This window comes from Manacus candei, unplaced genomic scaffold, assembly GCF_025592945.1.
Source record: "Manacus candei isolate 608988 ecotype Guabito, Panama unplaced genomic scaffold, ASM2559294v1 h1tg000050l, whole genome shotgun sequence".
Lineage (NCBI taxonomy): Eukaryota > Metazoa > Chordata > Aves > Passeriformes > Pipridae > Manacus > Manacus candei.
The window spans coordinates 15,834,088-15,848,808 of record NW_026138098.1 but is presented as its reverse complement, the minus strand read 5'-3'; the positions used below and the strand labels follow the sequence as shown (position 1 = coordinate 15,848,808).

The 14,721-nt window shown below is 37.7% G+C and overlaps 1 long non-coding RNA gene across 1 annotated transcript; it reads left to right on the top strand.

Annotated features, from left to right (window-relative positions):
- Window positions 1-13,236: 13,236 nt before the first annotated feature.
- LOC127477017 (uncharacterized) lies at window positions 13,237-14,364 on the top strand. The gene is made up of 3 exons (XR_007906821.1): window positions 13,237-13,544; window positions 13,838-13,882; window positions 14,080-14,364. It is a non-coding gene; the product is annotated as an uncharacterized LOC127477017 (long non-coding RNA).
- The last annotated feature ends 357 nt before the right edge of the window (window positions 14,365-14,721 follow it).

Sequence of the window (14,721 nt, the reverse complement as noted above, 5' to 3'; positions counted from 1 at the left end):
ATTAAGTGAGGAAAATATTTAAATGGGATTATTATTTTCTGTAATTCCTCAGCAAGCCAAGACTAAATCTTGAAAACCTAAATAAGGTAAATTTTATACCTCATGCCACTGTAGTAGTCATGCTGATACAATATAAAGTAACTTCTAGTTAATCTAATATTTACCTGATTAAATATAAGAACCAGTCATTTTCACTTTTCTTTATGTTGTCATTTTCTCTCTTTCTACTTGCACACTCTTTACTATGATTTTTTCATAGTAAAAAGGCTATTTAAGTCATAGAATCATAGAACAGTTTGAGCTGGAAGGGACCTTTTAAAGGCCATCTAGTCCACAACCCCTGCAATGAGCAGCAACATCTTCATTCAGATCAGGTTGCTCAGAGCCCTTTCCAATTTGACTTTGAATATTGCCAGGAGTGGGGCATCTACCACCTCTCTGGGCAATCTGTGCCAGTGTTTTAACACCTTCATTGTAAAATACTTATTTCTTATACCTAGTCTAAAATGACCCTCCTTCAGTTTAAAACCATCACCCCTTGTCCTATCACAACAGACCCTGCTACAAAGTTTGTCCCCATCTTTCTTGTAGGCCTCCCTTCAATTACTGAATCACAGAATCAACTGGGTTAGAAAAGATCCCTGAGATCGTCGAGTCCAGCCTTTGATCTAACACCGCCTTGTCTACCAGACCATGGCACTAAGTGCCACAACCACTCTCTTCTTAAATACCTCCAGGGACGGTGACTCCACTACCTCTCTGGGCACCCCATTCCAATGCCCAATCACTCTTTCTGTAAAGAACTTCTTCCTAATGGCTAAACTAAACCTCCCCTGGTGCAGCTTAAGACTGTGCCCTCTAGTCCTACTGCTTGTTGCCTGGGAGAAGAGACCTGGCTACAACCTCCTTTCAGGGAGTTGTAGAAAGTGATGAGGTCTCCCCTGAGCCTCCTCTTCTCCAGGCTGAACAGCCCCAGCTCCTTCAGCCTCTCCTCATAGCACTTGTGCTTGAGTCCCTTCACCAGCCCTGTTGCTCTCCTCTGGACCTGCTCCAGGACCTCAATATCCTTCCTGAACTGAGGGGCCCAGAACTGGACGCAGCACTCCAGGTGTGGCCTCACCAGCACTGAGTCCAGGGGAAGAATCACTTCCTTGGACCTGTTGGCCACACTGTTCCTGATCCAGGCCAGGATGCCCTTGGCCTTCTTGGCCACCTGGGCACACTGCTGGCTCATGTTCAGCTTCCTGTCAATCAGAACCTCCAGGTCCCTTTCTGCCTGGCTGCTCTGTTCCCAGCCTTTAGCACTCTATGGGGTTGTTGTGGCTGAAGTGCAGGATCTGGTGCTTGGCCTTCTTGGACCTCATACCTTGGATTTGACTCATCTATCCATCCTGTGCAGGTCCCTCTGCAGAGCCCTCCTGCCTTCCAACAGATTGACACTCCCTCTCAACTTGGTGTCATCTGCAAATTTGCTAATGGTACACTCAATCCTCTCATCCAGACAATCAGTGAAGATATTAAACAGAACTGGGCCCAACACTGATCCCTGGGGACACCACTAGTCACTGGCCACTTACTGGATGCAGCCCCGTTCACCACCATTCTCTGGGCCCAGCCCTCCAGCCAGTTCCTGACCCAGCACAGAGTGCCCCTGTCCAAGCTGTGAGCTGCCAGCTTTTCCAGGAGTATGCTGTGGGAGACGGTGTCAAAGGCTTTGCTGAAGTCCAGGTAGACACATCCACAGCCTTCCTCTCATCCACCAGGTGGGTCACCTGATCATAAAAGGAGATCATGTTGATCAGGCAGGACCTGCCCCTTCTAAGTCCATGCTGTCTGAGTCTGATCCCCCGTCTGGCATGTAGGTGACGTGTGACTGCACCCAAGATGATCTGCTCCATAACCTTGCCAGGCACTGAGATCAGGCTGACAGGCCTGTAGTTTCCTGGATCTTCCTTCTGTCTCTTCTTGTGCATGGGCCTCACATTGGCCAACTTTCCGTCATCTGGGACCTCCCCGGTGAGCCAGGACTGTTGATAAATAATGGAGAGTGGCTTGGTGAGCTCTTCCACCAGCCCCCTCATCACCCTAGGATGGATCCCATCTGGTCCTGTAGATTTATGAGTATCTAAGTGGCTCAGCAAGTCACTAACTGCTTCCTCCTAAATTATGTGGGGGCTATTCAGCTCCCTGTTCCTGTCTACCACCCTGGAAGGTCAATTGTCCTGAGGCAAAGAAGGTGTTAAGTACCTCAGCCTTTTCCACCTCTTTGATAACTATGTTCCACCTCCCCATCTACCCCCCTACACACATACACCTTCATGTCAAACAAAGAATGGAGCTTTTCCTTGCCTCTCCTTTTCCTGTTGATGTACTGAAAGAAGGCAAGATTTCTCCAGTGCCTTCGCTTCTCCAGGCTGAACAATTCCAACTCTCGGTCATTCCTGATAGGAATGTTCCAGCCCTCTAATACTCTTTGTGGCCTCCTCTGGACTTGATCCAGCAGATCCACATCTTTCCTGTGCTGAAGGACTCAGAGTTGAAAGCAGCACTTCAGGTAGGGTCTCACCAGAGCAGAGCAGAGGGACAGGACCCTCTCCCTTGACCTGCTGGCCACGCTGCTTTGGATGCAGCTCACGATACAATTGGCTTTCTGGGCTGCAAGTGCACGCTGAGGGGTCATCAACAGCCTGTGTTGATACTGGGGGTTGCCCTGACCCAGGTGCAGCACCTTGCATTTGGTCTTGTTAAACCTCACGAGATTCCCATGGGCCCACTTTTCAAGCTTGTCCGGGTCAGTTGTTCCCAGGGTCCTCCTTTCTACCCTTTCTGAAGATGGATACAATATTTCCCTTTTTCCAGTCACCTGGGACTTCACTTGCCTGTCATGACCTTGGCAGCTACATCAGCCACATCCCTCAGGACTCTGGGATGCATCTCATTGCATCCCATAGACTTATGTACATTGAGGTTCCTCAGGTGGCCATAAACTTCAACTTTATTTACAGTGGGAAACACTTTGCTCCCCCAGTCCCCATCCTGCTGTCCATCCACTAGAGAGGTGTGGGAAGAGAGGCTGTCACTGAAGGCTGAGGTAATTCTGAGATTTAGATAGTACTTGCAAAAATTCACAATTTTGAAAGCTGAAATGCCATGCTTCACAGCTTATTTTAGTTTTGGTTTTAGTATAACAATTATCTCATGACATTATATATATGAATTATTGCATAACCTTATTTAAACTAAGATCTGAAAACATATAATGAAAGCGCTAAAAGGCCATAGAGCACACTATTTTTGAAAGAACAGACATTAAAAAAATATAGTGTTCTTTAAAAGCAGGCTAGTAGACTGTTTATCACAACGATCAAATATTAGCAAGCAGTCTACCACAAATATGTCCAAGTTAGCATGCCCCAGTGACCTAAACATCATATTAGCAAAATCTCATGTCCTGAAATATAATTCTAATCATCACAAATGGAATGCATGTTTCACAGTTTTCCAGCAGGTTTCAGCCAGAAGTAGAAAAAAGATCTTCAAATATATGGAACAAGTCTGAATTTTATTCTTACTCCACTTTATTGTTTAATTTGGCCGACTATGAGAAACTGAGCCTGAAGCAAGGATTTTAAGTCTGACTAAGAGTGGAATGCTGTGGTTTTGACATGTTCAAATGAGATACCTGAATGAAACTTGGCTTTTAAGAATAGGGGTGAACAATACAATAATTGAAAAAAACCCTTCTATCAGACTACAGAAATTTTGAGTAAATTGTATTTTTACTCAGAAATTTTAGAACAAATAGCTCTGCCATAGCATCACTTTAAAAACACAGCAAACAAAATGTAACAGCCCATAATCAGTTAAGAATTGTTGACCTCTTCATATCCATAACTTCAACATTGTGTCAAACTGTTTTCACAAGAATGCTCTCCAAACAGTTTTCAAGGTTAATTTTGCTGTTACTCCCTCTGGCAGAGTAAGAAGATAATTCTGTCTCCTCACTAATTTCTTTCCCAGCTTCTTTGATATCTGTAACTTGTACTAATGCTAAATTAAGTTTTCATGTTTTGTCAAGGTTGTTGTTTGAATTTGTCTGTCTGTTATATTTCTAAAGGTAATATTGATACTTCAAAGGACGTAGAAAAAACATTGTCTGCTTCTTGTTAGTGAGATTGGTGAGAATGTTTATCTCTTCAGTGACAGCACTGTAGGGCAAGCTGTTGTATTCTTCATTTCTATTTCAGAGTAATTAAAATTAAAGAGGTTTTACTTGAATCTGATCAAATGTATTTGCCCCTGTGACTCTATAACAGATGGGGGAAAAATATAAATCTCTTGGTCACAATGTCAAACATTATGATATAAATTAACTGAAGTTTTACTTTTCAGATCATATCCATCAAAAAGTGTTCCATTCCTTGTATTACTCACATTAATAATTCTACTGAAATAAGACTATTCTTCTTATTCTTCTAAGTATAAACATGTAAATTTGTTTAATTTGGGGGATGTGAAGCTTTTGGATACAGTCAGCTAGTTGTTAACAAAATTAATAGATTCAGATTTAAACTAGGACTAGACATAGCAGCAGTACTATATATTCAGAAATCCCTTTCAGTATTGCACATTTTTGAAGTTTGAACAAGTTCATAAATACAAAAACATGAACTGTTCAATGAACAGCACAAAACCTTTAGGGCCTGCTGCTGTGAATCAACATAATTTCACTCCACAAATCTTTACTCATTCACATCAGCTGAGGATCTGATCTACAGGAGGTGCATTACATTGCATTTGAGGCTAACAGATTGTCCAGACGTGCTACTGTCATTTGCTCATCACTCAGGAAAATACTTGAAGTACTTGAAATCTTGTGAGCCAATACACATATTTAAAGGAGAAATAATACTCATATTTTATTAACATGTAGGTGTTTTTTCACACTCATCTGAAATGCATTCTTTTTACAAAATTTTATCCAATGATAACAATAATATGTAATCCATTTGAAACTATTATGTTATCTGTATTAAGAGCTCAGGCAGATGAATGAAACTGATCCACACTTGATAACGTTTTGTATTAACACATGGCCTTTCAGCTTATAGTCTGGCATAGAACTCCAACAACAATAGAGAAATAAATAACAACAAAGGTTTTCATTTCACTATGCTGTTTAGAAGACATGCCCTACTCCATTTTCAATTGGAATACAGACAAAAAAGGGGTCTGTGGGGATGGCACACAGCAGTGACGTGGTTCTGAGACAACACACAGAAAAATTACTCTTATTCTGGCTATTTACACTTTGAAAGTGTGGTTTTGCAGTCAGGCCAGTAAATCTTGCTTTTATGAAAACAGGGAGTCTATAATTCCCCTTCTTTTTATTTCTTTAAATAATCCCTTACTGAAAACTAACTAGTGAATTGAAATGGGTTATGAAGAGGTACATGAAAAGCCAGAGTCAGCACAGAATAAGCAGCAGACATGTGGCTGGGACTAAGAGAAAAAGCAAAGAGGTAGTAGTGCTCTGTTAAGATTGTCTTAGCTGATGTTAAGAAACTGAATCTTCAGAAAGATTCAGAACTGACTCAATTAAGGATTTACCCTAATTACCTTACCTTCCAGCAGTATCTTCCAGTAGATTTCTGCAAAGATGAACAGTGAGGTTTATCTTTGAACATGCTGAATTCCCCAGTATTATACTGCATGCATTAGTACTTCAATTAGTGTACTAATGAAGCACAGTGAATGAAAACAGTAAAGTCACCTGCAAACAAAGTTAGTTTGAGAAGAATTTTAGAAACTGTTCACACATGCTCCTTCCTAACGAAATACAAGGTTAGAAATACATTGTATTTCTAACTAATACAATGGTTCAAATGCTTCCACCAGTGTTAAACTTTAAATATGGCTTTTTTTCCCTTGAACTCAGTCAGTCTGCAGGGACTTAAAATGAAAATTATGTACGAGTATACTACATTGCTGAATTAATTGGGGTGATCCACTCGGGTCATACAGGAAGACATAGCTCAGAGATGAGAAGGTAGAAATGCAAAGCCATTTTGTGGAGCGTTCATTATACTGTACATATTTGGTAGAGATAAAAGGCAGGAGGCGGCTTATCCCCCCAGTCATAATACTACAATAAGCTCAACAATCTTTCCCAGGGAACTGTGAAACAAGCTGTTTGTCCTACTGAGGACACAAGGGGATTGTCAGCTGCTCAGCTGTTTAGTCTGTTTTCCCACTGATAGTCTGGGAAAGACACCTGCACGCAAAAACATCTTGCAACCTTTATCCTATGCTCAAGATGGATCACCTAATACTCTGCATAAAAGAGCACCACATTTTAGTTAAGAAATACCACTTTCAAGGGAGAGAGTGGCCAGCATCAGCACATGAGTAACAGTTCAAATATAGCTTGTCCCAGTGTGCAAAGCCGAAATCAATTATTTTTATTTTCCCTTTAAGGAATCTGACCTGGTACCCTGGTAGCCCAGAGCAATCTGCAGTTTAAGACAACTCTGTACCACATAAGTGAAAAGTATAACTGTGTATGTTCAAGTTCTACCAACAGATCAGCCATACAAACACATAGCTAAGCATGAGTTAACAGCATTTTGAAAGAAAAAAAAAAAAAGAGTAAAAGCCACACTTGCAGGGAAGAAAAAAAATTGACCCCAAATAAAATGTTTGAAATAATGGGAGCCTTTCTTCCTTTAAAAATGCAGCAGGCGGGAATTGAGGGGTAGGAAAATTTTCTAGGGTAGTTTCAAAAGATGCTTGTATTGGTTAATATATATCAAGTGAAACTTAAAAATAATCAGCTCGAATACCTTCATTTAAAAAAAAAATTCTATCAGTTGTGCTGAAATTCTAATGCACATTAAGTGGGGTTTCAGCTTTGATTTGTAAAATACTGGCACTTCATATATTCCTCAGAAAAACAGAGAAAAAAAACTCCTCTGGAGTTCAGTGTTTTCAGTGGGAATCTTTCACTGACTTCAGTGCACACTGAATTAGATCTCTGAATATGAGTTTATTCCAGCTGATTTTCATAAGCTGCTTTCTGCAGTTTGCATACAAACAACTTTGTTCACATAACTTGGCCCAGAAAAAAAATACTTTTGAAGGCCAACAACTGTATCTTGCATTCCTTTAGCAGTCAAGATGCTTGCCAGCTTCATTTTTTCAGACACAAAATATGCAAGCTTTCTTTCCAAGAGCTTTGACCATCACCACTCTTGTCAGTAGCATAGTTTTTATATTTATGCTTCAGTTATCTGGTCATATTTCATGGATCTTCACTTTAAGGCAATTTAATTAAAAAAACACAAAACCAAACAAAACCAAAAGAAAATACAATGATGCAATTTGTTACAAAATAAGAACTTGTCACTGGCAAACAAGAATGCTCATTCTCTTTGCTTATATAATGCTTATAAAAATTAATTTTATGCAAATGGACATTTTTTACAAGGGTCACTCACTAATGGTTTTATGCATTCACTACATTTTCCTGAAATGAACTTGCACTGGTCCTCCTTTTAAGCTAAGCCTCTAAAGACTTTAGGCACCACAGTGAAGTAATTTACATCCACAAAACAAACTGAACCTGGCCAGAACACTACTATATAAAACTTCAAAGCATTACATATAAACATTATGTCCATCTTCACTATTTTTTAATTATGCATGTTTACCACAAATAATAGTAATTTGATTATATATTTGTCCAGGTAATTATGCCATGTTACAGAATAAATTAAAAACTTAAAACCTGACTGATATAAATTCAGCAGTTTTGTCTGCAAAGCCCTTGGCAGCTCTCCAGGCATCTGTTAAGAGGCTGTGTGTTGATTTTTGTTTGGTGAATCACACAGGGCAATGCAGGGCTGTAGTTTCATTAAGAGGAATTCATCATTAAAGAGAGAGACCCTGAATGGATTCTATTAAGCACATCACAGAACAAAAAAAAAACTAATTCTTGCTCCATGCAGTGAAGTACAAAACAGAAGACAGAGTAGCTTAAAACAATGAGAAAATTAACTTCATTAATTAGTGCTGACAACTTACTCAGCATGATGAGCAACATGACCAGTCCCACAGCAACTTATCTATCAAGATAGTTCTTGTAGGTACTGCAGCCAAAGGTGAATTTTAACAAAAGATTTCTAAAAAGCAAATCAAAATCTTTGCAGATGTATGAGCAAATCCATATTGTAGAGTGGAAAGACAAAGATTCTTGTTTGAAAAAGTAACAATGAATATTGTCACCCTTGATTAATCAGAGGCACGAATCAACTTCTCAATAGTGAATGAAAGGAGACTGATGCAGGTACTGATTGTATACAGAAGGCGTGGAAAGCAAAAAAACATGTCTACATTACAAAGTGCTTATGCCTTAGTCCTAAGAAAAAGCCCAACTCAGGCCACTGCAACTAAAGAAACCACTTTCAGAATATAGCAACATCAGTTCTTCATAATTATTTTAAAGCTGTCTTCAGAATGTACACTTAACTGTGCTAAGCACTATAAAGCATAATAAAAAGACAATAACCTACTGAACTCACACATATAAACATGAAAACATACATGCACCAACCATACACTCATCAAGAATATAAAATTCATTGTGGATACTAAACATCCTTACAAGTCAACTGTCTGAAATTGCATCTATGATTGCCATCATGTTGCTATTTAGAGCAGATTCACCAGTCCAAGAAAATAAACTTTAAAAAACGCATGGAACTTAAGATAGAGATAAGAAGAAACCATATATATGAGAGTGCATGTGTGTGTATGTAAAGTTTTGAAAGCCAGCACTGTAGGCTGGTAGATCCCTTTTCAGTTAACATTTATCTTCAGTCTGTATTTATAATATATATAGGATAATTCATACAAAAACAGTTTTTCATTTCTGATCTTCCTCCTTTTGGTCATCATACAGAATGTGCAATTATGAATGACCATTCTAGCTTTAATTCAGATGCTATGGGAGAAGATCTAACAAATACCATTTCTACATTTAAGATGTGTGAGAAATTCAATAGAAAAGACTTGACTCTTTCATATACAAAGCTTTTTGACAAATGCTCTTCTAAAAATTTGAGCTTATTTTGATCATAAATATTATCTTGAGCAAACCTCTCAAACTGCTACCACATCTTCAGTTTCTGAAAACTGTGCCTCCAGCCTAATCATACTTTTCCAAGCTGCTAGACAGGCCCAATGAATTGCATTCCAACCTATTCTGTTTCAAAGCTACAATTCAAACATTATAAATCATGCAGCTGATGGTAGATAAATCTGGAGCTTTCACTCACCTCTCTGTGATACAGCCCACTTAGCTTTTCCTTCTGGCTGCATCAAGTCTGCAACAATCATTCATGTAATAGGTTACAAGTGTTTTAGATGAGCAATTTGGAATAGCTTTTAACATTAGAAAAGGACTGTTTAAACAAAGTGCTCAAAGATTGGCAGGTATATACAATTAAGTGTGTTTTTTACTTAGGCCATTAGATTTTAAATATCAATTTAAAAATGCCAAACTCTCTCTCTTCAAAAGCCAGTGATCAGTAAATTAATACTACTAAAACCACTAGGACAGTGGGAGGGTTGGGAGTCTGTGTTGATATTCTCTTTTTTTTAAAGAAACTTTGTTTAATCCTTCCTGGTCACTGTTTAAATATTTGAGCTTTGTAGGGGAGCCGAATATTGACAGGACAGAAATCACATACATAGAACGCATGAACCAGGAATCTGTATTCCACTGTCCTGGAATATAGAACTCCTCCTATCCTATTAGTTGCTCAGTGAAAAAGCATGTATCCTACCATTTTACTAAAAAATCAACATGAAGGACAATTACATCATTTTCTTCAGCCCTCACTTGCACGTTTCACTGATAGTTTATGTGGCAATTAGTGCCAGCCCTCAGCTTTAACAAAGAACGTACCTCCAAATATTTACATTAGAAGTTATGATCTGTCATAATAATACAGTGCTTCCTTATTTTAGGCAGCTCTAAGCAGCAACTTAAAGCTTAAAATCAGTCATGATCAACAAAAAACTTTTGATTGTAAAAGAAATAAATCCATTAGTATGCAATTAAAGTTTGTAGCCAAACCCCCCTCCCCAAATCTGGACTTATTTTACTCTTGTGGGAAACATTCATGTGGTGTTTTAAGTGAGGCTTTTTCTAATACTCTTCAACCACTGTCACAAGTTACATGGCTTAACTTGGTCACACAGGAATTGGCCAGGCAATTGGACTAGATGATCACTTTAGATCCCATCCACCTGAAATATAATATAATATTCTATTCTATTCTAAATTTCTCACAAAGCCAGAAATACCAAAAAATGAAAAATCTACACAAGGTCGTTGGTGTCATAATAAAAAAATAAAAAATCACAAAGTGAAAACCAGCTCAAGGCCCATAAATAAACCCTTGCAAAAACACACACACACACACAGAACTGCCCATAAATAAAACTGCTTAAGACTTTCACTCGGTTTAACACACAAGCTAAGAGAGAGATCTGTTGTAATCTGATGAAAAACATGTTCCAGAGCTTCACAAGCACTATAATCTGTCCTTTTGAAAATGCATTACAAGATAATTGGGATTTCTAGTCCCACTGACTCTAACTGCTCAGAGGGTGTTGAAACAGTAAATAAGCTCTAAGATACATCAGTGCTCCGTAATTCATTCAACTGCTTCTTTTTTTTTTTTTCTTTTTTTTTTTTTAGCAGTAGTTAACAGCCACAATCCCCAGGTCTATATATATGCATGAAATGAAGTTTGCATGGATCTTTATATAGGAAGTGGTTGTTAAATATTTGTTATACCAAATTACACATATAGCACATAAAATATTGGAGACATCAATCTTTGTATGCATTAAAGTTTTAGGCTATTTCTTTTACACTAGCTACCAAATTTATGTGGCTTTCAGAGGAATGTCTGAATAGAGTACATTTCAGAAAACATACCTCGAGGTTAAAAGGGTTTAGATCACCACTTTGTATCCAACATCAAAGGCAAAAGACTGACAAGTGTGTTCATTTAGAATTTTTTTTTAATTTCAAAGTTGCCTGTTCTAATTATACTTCTGAATAAAACAGAGTTTATTAAAGTTTTAATTCTGCAATCCAAATCAAAACCAGCTTTAGCTGTGTTCTTAAGAGAGACTGATACATTACAAATCGGGTGTACCAGGTATTTCCCCCATCCACAAATACGTAATACCAAATATAAACAACAAAAATCGAGGGACTGCTACTTCACACACAAATAAGTAGTCTTATTAGTCTCAGTGAGAACCCTTATCAGAAGCCTCAGACCCCACGCCAGATTTCATTAAGGTCTTTTGTGGATAGGCCTTAACCAAAGCTTCACACACCATCTGATGGCATTAGATGGCCTATCTAGAACTCAGGATCAGAGCATTAATGGTATCTGTGTTCCAGCTGCTAATCCAGCAATTTAGTGTTCAATTTCCAAACAAAAAAAACCCAAACCTTTCTCCCTCTCTCTCTCTCTCAGAACACTACATAGCAAAACCAAAAGTGACAATTCCTCCAGCACACCTGTTGTATGAAAAGCTGTTGAAAAGTGTTCACAGGAAGTGTTCAGAGCTCTGAACACTTTCTGGGTTTGTGTGGTATAGTTTTCTTCTTTCCAGGTGATATAACTGTCTGACTGAAGGCAGAAAGCCTGGTAGAGTTGAAGTAAGTATTGCATATTATAAATCACAAAACATAAGGTACTTGCTTCAGGCCACAACTAGGATGGCTTCAGGCCAGAAGCACAGAACCTCTCTGAAGAAAAACTGAGAGAATCAATTGTACATCTTGTAAAACTCTAAGGAAAGATTCATACTAAACTGAAAAACAAAAATATTTTTTGTATTCAAGGTAGTGTGTACAAATCAGAACACAATGACAGCTTCTTATGACAGAAAGGAACAAACTGAACCTGAGGTTACAAAAAATTAGGGAATTAAGGAAACCGACAAATCTTCTGACGCTGAAAGAGCACACAACGAATTTCAGGAGCGTCCAAACTTATGAATAAACAGACAACAGCATGTAACAATTGGTATTGTGACTGCTTGTGACACTGTAGTTCTCTGAATTAATCTGAACCAATTCCAAACAATTTTGGCTGATAACTTCAGACTTCTAATATATAAACCAGAACATCTTTTCATAGGAAATGCATTTTAATAGTGTAGTACAGGTCCTAAAAAAAGACAGCAAATTGAAAGCAAATGGTTAAAGAATTTGTTAGCAAATAGGATTAAATATGGTTAAAGATGTTTCCCAGCCTTGGCATGCAGCAGGGAGCCTCACTGGGGCCTGGATAAGCAGTGGAAAGCCTTGTACACAGACCTTGCTATCTCCCTAGTAAAGTCATATTTGCAAGTGAAGGACATTGATAGAGATTCTCAAAATAGTGTGCTAGGGAAAAAGGGGGGTGGGTTAGACTGAAAACACAGCACATGCTTTGAGAACAAAAAGTCCTCTCACAGATTTACATTTTCCAAACTCCATTGACGCACGTGAAAGAAAACACAGACGATAAATTCTCGTTCTCAGCGCACATTTCAAGACACCACTTTAATTATTCCTATCAGTTCCGTTGTCTATTGCACTCCCATTTCTACCTCCCCCAACATATGAATGATACTTTCTATGTTTTCAGCAGCACTTTTTGTGTACCCAATCTGCAGGTGCACGAAATACCTTGGCAAGGGGCAAACTGATTATCACTTAAGAAAACAGTAACACTGTATAGTTCATATTTCTTCAAGGTCTTGAGTGAGCATAAATTCTCTTGAAAACGAAGTTATTGCACTTCAAGCATCAAGACAGCAAACCAGGTAAGTCTTGTTGCTGCTTGTAGAGATGATTTTACCATATTTTGTAATTTATAAACTTTTTTTCTCTCTCTCATGCATTTGTTCAATAATTCAAATAATTATTTTCTCAGGTTTTAAATATAAAAGCCTCAAATACTGTGCAATAGTGCAATATACTGAAAAGAGGATATTGTTACTAACTTATTCTACAATTCTACAGAGCTGCTCTTCATTTTTTCTAAGAACTCTACACTTTCTTGTATGTATTTCAAAATATGCACTGATGAATTTTTAACATACTAAGTATTGTTACATCTCTGCTGAATCCTAGGTAATAATGTTGGCTATCTCATACTTTAACCTCTGTTCTAACCTGCACAGGTTTTTAACAGCCTTACAGTTCAAAAGGAATTGTACTGTGTAAAGAACATAACTAATTTTTATTTTCCCTAATATCTACATTTATATTCCAGGTTTACTCTTGCCACAAGTGGAGTTCATCTTGATCTGGCTCGTTGTTCCTTTTTCCTATGCATATACTTCTTTGAGAATTGCTTCTAAAGAGGTATAGGGCATGGGAAAATGGGGCAATTGAGGTACTTCACCACCCATTTCAAACAGCTGTAGAAATGTATAGAGAAAACAGAAGTATGAAGAAATTACAGGTAAATTTGTTAAACTCCCAATTAATCATCAAAACCTGCATAAAAAGATACTGGTATTATTTACTCTGTTGGTTTCATCTTAAAACCTGATTTATTACAAGAGTAATATTTAAGCATTTATCCAACTGCATTATATATATATAATCTCACTTGGTATAATGTTCTGTCTAAAACATATGCATTGCTAAGAAGTTACTCCTGTAGTCCTTATTCCCATAAACATCCAACTGAAAATAATGGAAATGCAGTCTCACAAACTGCAAAAAATGCAGCTCTGTCTCCCTGTCTCACAGGTGCTGGGAATCATTCTTCACTGAATCCAGTTAGTGCTGACTCAGGTATGTAAAGCCCAGTCATGCAAACACCACCTACCTAAGGGGGCTGTCTGCAATGTACCCTTTATTCTTAGGACTTGAACCTCTAAGATCATAAGTACCTTTTACATGCACGTTTGAAATTACAAATTCTTCTAAAACACAGACAGTTAATAGTAAATTAAATAACAAACATCCTATTTTTTTTCTTTCACCCACAGATACCTTGGAAATGGAAGTATAGAAGCTCTCTTGGCTTTTTCCATTCAGCAGAAAAACAGTCATTAAACACAATTTCTATGTTTCTGTCCAATTACTTTTATTTACTCTAAATAACAATGTATCATGTCAATTGGAGGGGGAATACTGCTATTATGAAACAATGTAACAATACATAACATATGTCAAATAAAAACCTTATGTTTCAGTCACAGGTCAAAAGTTTGTGTTACACTACATCACAGTTTCTAACAAGTCTTGTAAAGCTGTGGGCTTAGAAAAAAGCAAAACAAGGTGCATTAAAAATCACTTTACCCAGTGGTTATCATTATGCTACATTATTCAATATTAAATAAACATTTTTAAAGTTACTTTTCATTTATCTCTAACATACTAGTGCTAGAGGACTATCTTATTTACGTCACCTTTTTCTTAAATTAAAAGACAATTAAAATGACATCCACAACCATATCTTTACTCACTGATGTCATATCAAAGCTTGTGGTAAAGGGAAGCTTCTGAGAGAAGGGATTTTTTTTATATATATATAAAAATACTAAATCTAATAACAGTCATTAAAATCAAGAAGAACCTCCAGAATTATTGCACATAAAGGTGGAAAAAAACACATACAAAACAAACAA